The sequence below is a fragment of the Asparagus officinalis genome, chromosome 4, assembly GCF_001876935.1.
Source record: "Asparagus officinalis chromosome 4, Aspof.V1, whole genome shotgun sequence".
In the NCBI taxonomy this organism is placed as follows: Eukaryota; Viridiplantae; Streptophyta; class Magnoliopsida; order Asparagales; family Asparagaceae; genus Asparagus; species Asparagus officinalis.
The window spans coordinates 96360596-96368175 of NC_033797.1; the positions used below are offsets into that span (position 1 = coordinate 96360596).

At 37.3% G+C, this 7580-nt stretch overlaps 1 long non-coding RNA gene across 1 annotated transcript; it reads left to right on the forward strand.

Moving 5' to 3' along the window:
• On the forward strand, positions 6085 to 6559 carry LOC109836064. The gene is made up of 2 exons (XR_002245814.1): positions 6085 to 6292; positions 6491 to 6559. It is a non-coding gene; the product is annotated as an uncharacterized LOC109836064 (long non-coding RNA).

The window sequence follows — 7580 nt, forward strand, 5'->3', positions numbered from 1 at the left end:
TTCAAAGTTAAAGATCAAGTTCAAGCTTCATCCGCAAAGTGTACCAAGTCGAGCTCAATGAAGATCAAGATCATTGCTTTGGTATATTTAGTATAGGTTTATATTATGTGTGTTATATACTCTAAGCTCAATATAATATACACACATATTTTATTAGTTTCTTCGTATATATATATAGTTATATATATATACATAAGTTTTGGTTTCTATGCATATATATAGTTATATATATACATACATGTGTTTTGAGTTTTTATGATTATATATATGAAATTATATATTTCATATTTTCTATTGTGTTTTTGAAAACATTGCATAGAATATACAATTTTGTGAAAATATTATTTTCTTAGTTTTTGGACTTAACAATAATCATATACATATTTTATTAAGTCTATATAATCATTGTGCAAAGTTTCAAAACATGGTTTAGTCTAAATGTCAAAATTCACATGTTTACATTATCATGTTTTAGACTTTTTTTGCAAAATGATGATTTTTCACAAATGGGAAATGCAATTTGGAAAATTCTTGTTGTAACATGTTCACTTACATGTTTATATACTTTTCCCAAAGTTTCATAATTTTTGGACTTCATTTGTTATTTTTAACAATCAGATTTTAAAACCTATTTTACTGTGTATCAGATTTTGGTCGACCGCATCGGTCGACCGCTCATATGTTCAGTCGGCAGTGGGCAGCAGAGAGTTTGTCTTTTAGTATTTACATACATAGTATAGTTGGGTGGTGAGAGATTGTAACATTGAGTTGTGCTTAATTGTGTTCTCATCTATTGTAGAGAACAAATTCATATTTGTTACATTGTGAGTGTTGTAGGTTTTCGGTGAGCTAGAAAACCAAGTGTGTTGTGAAGTTTTCGGTGAACTAGAAAACCGAGTGTGAGGAGTGAACGTTGTTCGGTGAGCATTGAAAACCGACATAGTGTGGTTGTAAACGTTATTCGGGTGAGCGTAGAAAACCCGGTTGTGATAGTGGATTTCTCCCCGGGAGTGGGGAGCGGAGACGTAGGACGGAAGGTCCGAACTCCGTGATCATATAGTGTGTTTGAGTGTGCTTTGGCATTCATTTATATTTATGTTCATATCTTATATAGCCATTGTCCATAGCTCATTATTTATATGATCCACTATTTAGTTCATATTGTTTACCCCTTGTGTTAGTTTACATATCCTTGCATATATCATATTGTATATCTTTTTGGTAGGATATATTATCTTGTGTTAGTTTATATATCATTGTATATATATTTTTATCATATAGGATATATCTCTTTGTTGTTCATATTACTTATCCTAGCTTACATATCTTGTTGTATATCATAATTGCTAGGATAACTTATTAATTAATTTTAATTGGTATTTAATCGGATTAGATTAGCATAAGACCCTAATCACCCCCCTCTAGGGTCTAACAAAAAAGCGAAGGAAAGAGGAGGTGACCCTAGCCCTCAACTGTGTTTTCCCCCATTTACCCGAGATATGATAATAGTACTGATCGGGGGCGATTTCCTCTCGTTTTCGAAGGAAATGGGTCGAAGAAAAAAGGATTTCCGCGGCTGGAGGGACGAGGGGGAGAAGCGAACCAAACCTGGGAAACGAAAACCCTAGAATGGTTTTGTCGATGTGGGAATGGTTTTGTCGATGTGGAGCGGGTGTCAGGTGGAGAAAAACATTTCCACGGCTAAAAATAGCGAACCAAACGGGCCCTTACTATCAGTAGCAGGCGAGAAAAATCTTTTCCCTTATTTATCAATTCTCCGAATCACCCACATAGAAAAAAAGGAAATAAGTCATCTAAAATAATGGCATGGCAGTAAGCATTGAGTTTAGTAAGATAAGTCTTACTCCTTTAGATAAAGTCCTCCCTTTCCACCTTGATAATTGTGACTCAATTTTACTGATGAGAGGAGTCCACTCCTTTAGATAAAGTCCTCCCTTTCCACCTTGATAATTGTGACTCAATTTTACTGATGAGAGGAGTCCAATCTTCCTTGTGCAGTCTACCAGGTCCACCTTGATAATTGTGACTCAATTTTACTGATGAGAGGAGTCCAATCTTCCTTGTGCAGTCTACCAGGTTTCAGAGGAATTCCTAAGTAATAAGTTATAGTTCACCACTCACATAGTTCATTATCCTTGCTAAATTCTGTTGAATTTCCTGATTATATTCTAATGAGATCAACACATTTTTAGAGAAATTAATCTGAAGTCCTGATATCAATTCGTATGCATATAATAATAGCTTCAAGACAGTCAACTGCTACTTCTTAGAGAAGGAAGTGGAAGTGGATTTATATGAATTAGTGAAGTTGATCTTCAAACGAGCAAGATGGTGCTCGAGCATGATAAACACAGAGTAAACAGTTGGATTTAATGGAGGAGCTTGTGACTTAGGGTCTGTTTGTTTGCTAAAAAAAATGGAAATCTGTTAGCCATCTCACCTTTCAAGAAAACCCCCATGTGCCACATGGGTTTTTGTTTTCAAGAGGTTTCCATTTCAAGTGTTTGTTTCGTCTATAATTTTCAAGAAATGAAGTGCCACATGTGTTGCCACCTTAATTTTTCAAAAAATGTGTTTTCACACCAAATTGGGCTGAAAACACTTGGAAATATCCCATCTGATAATTATTAATTAGTAAAAGCATTGTTCGAATAGTTCAGAAGAATAAAACAAAATATTTAAATGCCACATTTCTCATTTTCATTGCTTATACATGTAACTGTGGTTAAAATGTAGATATACCTTGAAATAAGGATAGTATAGCTGGTTGTTAACGATCTCTTGGGGAGTATCATTAATGGCTTGTCTCATGTAGCGTCCACGCAAACAGATAATTGCTTGTAAAACATTGTTAAAATATCTACTGACTGTCTCCCCTAATCTTATGAAATGAGATCTCACAATGCGATTTTTAGATTTATGACCCAAAATATTCAGTATCATGATAAGTTGTTCTTCCACTGTTATATTCCTTGAGTCTTTTAGAAGCCTATTGTTCCTCATTATACTTACTAGCTTAACAAAAGCACCACTCCGCATTCTAATATAATTCACACAACTATCACTAAAACCATTATAAATACGCTCTATATGTTCAATTCTAGACCTCTCTTGTCTTTTTTCTTTCCTCACTTGGACCACTACGTATTGATTTATGTCTAGCTTGCATTCTCCTTATGAATGTAATTATTATAACAAGAACATATAGTGCAGCACCTTGAACCACATTAACAACACTTTGTTCATCGGTACAATCCCCATCACCATCCATCTACGATGCAAAAATCAAATTGAAATAATTAATATACCTACCAAGCATTCATATGCAATGTCAATAATCAAAACTTAAATGACACATAACAAGATCAAAAGTTAATTTTTAGTTAATATTTTCATCAATATTTTTAGTTTCTTTTACGACCATTTAAGATAATTCTCAATTCATTTTTGTTCTCTTTTCAATTATATTTATAATAATTAGTATAATTTTTAGTAAATTACAGTAAAATTTTTAGTTAATTACAATTATATTTTTAGATAAATTTCTATTAATTTCTAGATAACTATAGACAATGCAAAATTTCATCCTAATAATTCAAATCATACAAAATTTTTAACAAATCAATTCTGAGTTGAGAATCATACCTTAGGTCTGAAATCAGTTTCCAGGAAGATCAAAGTCGGCAAAAAACCCCAAAATTTTCCCCATAAAGGCGCTGATAAAATCCAGCAAGCCACAAAATCCAGCAAAAAACCCCAAATTTTAGCAAAATCCAGCAAAAACACCAACAAATAGGAACTCCCACAAGCCACGAAATCCCGAGATCTGACAAAATCAATAGTATAGGACTCCCGCAAGCCACGAAGAGAACCCAAGGCGCGAAGAGTGAAAAAGCGAGGCCTTCTTGTTTTGATGATGTTTAACAAACAATTTACTTCTAGGAAAGAGGAGGTGACCCTAGCCCTCAACTATGTTTCCCCCCATTTACCCGAGATCTGACAATAGTGCTGATCGGGGGCGATTTTCTCTCGTTTTCGAAGGAAATGGGTCGAAGAAAAAAGTCCGATGTGGAGGAGATTTCCGCGGCTGGAGGGACGAGGAGGAGAAGCGAACCAAACCTGGGAAACGAAAACCCTAGAATGGTTTTGTCGATGTGGAGCGGATGTCAGGTGGAGAAAAACATTTTCACGGCTCAAAACAGTGAACCAAACGGGCCCTTACTATCAGTAGCAGGCGAGAAAAATCTTTTCCTTTATTTATCAATTCTCCGAATCACCCACATAGAAAAAAAAGGAAATAAGTCATCTAAAATAATGGCATGGCAGTAAGCATTGAGTTTAGTAAGATAAGTCTTCCTCCTTTAGATAAAGTCCTCCCTTTCCACCTTGATAATTGTGACTCAATTTTACTGATGAGAGGAGTCCCCTCCTTTAGATAAAGTCCTCCCTTTCCACCTTGATAATTGTGACTCAATTTTACTGATGAGAGGAGTCCAATCTTCCTTGTGCAGTCTACCAGGTCCACCTTGATAATTGTGACTCAATTTTACTGATGAGAGGAGTCCAATCTTCCTTGTGCAGTCTACCAGGTCTCAGAGGAATTCCTAAGTAATAAGTTATAGTTCACCACTCACATAGTTCGTTATCCTTGCTAAATTCTATTGAATTTCCTGATTATATTCTAATGAGATCAACACATTTTTAGAGAAATTAATCTGAAGTCCTGATATCAATTCCTATGCATATAATAATAGCTTCAAGACAGTCAACTGCTACTCACTAGTACAAAATAGGACAGTCCAAACGGTTATTGGAACCGTTTGGGCAAGTCAAAATAGCCCAAACTGTTTAAACCGTTTGGACTAATTATTCCAAACGGTTTAAACTGTTTGGGCTATTGAATAATCCCAAACGGAGCGCCCAAACGGGTTAAACCGTTTAGAACATATCCGTCCAAACAGCTGAAACCGTTTGGGAGTTATACTAGGGTTTAAAAAAATTTTTTTGCCATCGTTTTTCTGACCCGCGCACGCGTTCTCCCCAAATTTTCAGCCAGCGGCGCCAAAAATTTCATCCCCAAACACCGCACCCTCTCAAATTCCCCTCCGCCAAAAATTTCATCCCCAAGCACCGCACGCTCAAATTCCCCTTCGCCAAAAAACACCACACCCTCAAATTCCCCTCCGGCAAAAAATTCGCCCCCGCCTCCGCCTCCGCCTCATCTTCGCCGGCCAACGCCTGACCTTCTCCGCCGCCTCATCTTTGCCGGCCCTCGAGATCCTCCGCCGCCTCATATTTGCCGGCGCGCTCGATCCTCCGCCGCCTCCTCCACCGCCTCCATCGATTCCACCGCATCGCTCCTCCGCCTCCTCCACCGCGTGCCTCCACCAAAAATATGTTTTAAATGGAAGTTGCTGAAACGTGGGATATTAAGAATTTTGGTGCTCCCACCAAAATAATTCCTTCTCCATAAATTTTAACATCGTTAAATAACTGGTTTTTCTTAGGATTTTACTCGAGAATGGATCATATCAGGCATCCATTTAGGGGAATCATCAGTGATATCAAAGGTAGAGCACCATGTTACCGTCAAGATTGGATGGCTGGGTTTCATTCAGGATTCAGGTACTTGTATTTGAAAAAAAAATAATTTAAAGGCTTATGCAATTCTGTTAATTGTTTTGCTCATCATTTTTTTCAGGGTCTTGGCACCTACTATGTACATCTTTTTTGCTTCTGCTTTACCTGTTATTGCTTTTGGAGAGCAACTAAGTAAAGACACAGGTTGGTTTTAACTTGATTTTGATGATATATAATGATTTTTTAAGAGTTCACGATATCTAATGTTCTCCGTTTACAGAAGGAGCACTAAGACCGTTGACACTTGACATCTACTTGAAGGTCAGTGTGTTCCGTTTCTTTTTACTAATTGTATATATTTTTCACTAAGTTTTAGATTTTATTCATCTAAAAGAAAATCAAATACATTTAATCATCCAGGCATATATACCTGGAAACATGGGAATACAAGACACTACAAGTATGTTTAAGCTTTTATTTAGTTTTTGTGCTCGTTACGTGTTTGACGAAATGCCCCTTTGGGATTTTCGCTTGTTTGTTTGGTCGATCGGTTTCTTGTTTAGCCTGGTTTTACTTCGTGCTTGCAACCTGTTTGATGAAATGCCCATGTGAATGTTTGGTTTGTAGCTGGAGGACATGGAGCTGGATGCCTCGTCGGAGGCGGCGGCAGTGGAGCTTTACTTTGTTAAATGTAATACTTTTAGGATTTTCCTTTATTATGGCTTTATGTTTGTTAAACCCCGATCATCTTAACATTCAGTGGGGTGATCTATTGTGCACAATGAAAGTAAATATACCTTACGATACAATGGCTGTTAATGTCTATTTGATACTTTTGGTGAAACAAGTATTTATCTTTATATAATTGAAATTGTTTTCGCGTGTTCAGCGAAAGTCACTTTTGGAGGTGATCAAGCAAACAGTGCTGGACCATCTCACCAAGAAATGCCCTCCGCATGTAAGCTTCTTAGCCTTGCTGTATCATATATTAAGCTGATGAAAATTTGGAACAAAGTGTGAAGTTGCTGATGTAAATTCTCTATTTGGAACAAAGTGTAAAGTTGCCCATGTTAATTCTTGGAGTTGCAGAACCTACTGTGTTAATGTACACATACTTGTACAACTTTGCCAAAGACCTAGAAGACTTGGGTGCACGCCTATTTTTGGCTTGGGCTGGATGGTTTTGTAGTTGTGAAGATGAAAAGAGTTTGGATCAGTTAGTCATGTTTCTTAGTTAATATGATTTTTGATTTGCAAAACTTTTCGTAGGGTTTGCATCTGGACTGCTATCATGCTGTTTCTTCTGACAGCTTTTAATGCTTCCGCTATAATTAGTAGATTCACCAGGGTTGCAGGAGAACTCTTTGGGATGTTGATAACAGTTCTCCTCTTTCAAGAAGCTATCAAGGTGATTTTTTATCTCTCTATTTCGAGTCTGGAAAGTAATCTTAGCGAGCAAAACTAGTGCTAATATTTTCATTTTTTTATAGGGTCTGGTGAGTGAGTTTAATGTACCCAAAGGCGAAGATTTGAGTCTAATGGTAAACCAGTTCCAGTGGCTTTATACGAATGAATTGCTGGGCCTCATATTTTCTGGTGGCCTTCTGTACACTTCATTAAAGAGTAGAAAGGCAAGGTCGTGGAGATATGGCACAGGTCTGTGATATTCTGGTTATTTACCGTGCCATTGATTAATTAACTCCCCAAGAATGATGGTAAGAGCTGTGATTACTGTTTGCAGGGGGGGTTCAGAGGTTTCATTGCCGACTATGGAGTTCCTTTGATGGTGGTTGCATGGACCGCGATATCGTATGCGACCCCTAACAACGTTCCTTCTGGGGTTCCAAGGAGGCTCTTCAGCCCCCTTCCCTGGGATTCCAAGTCGGTGCATCACTGGGCTGTTGCAAAGGCAAGAGCAAGCAAACCATTATTCTCATGAGCGCCTTGATCTTTGGTTTAGTTGGACCTTAAGAATAGTT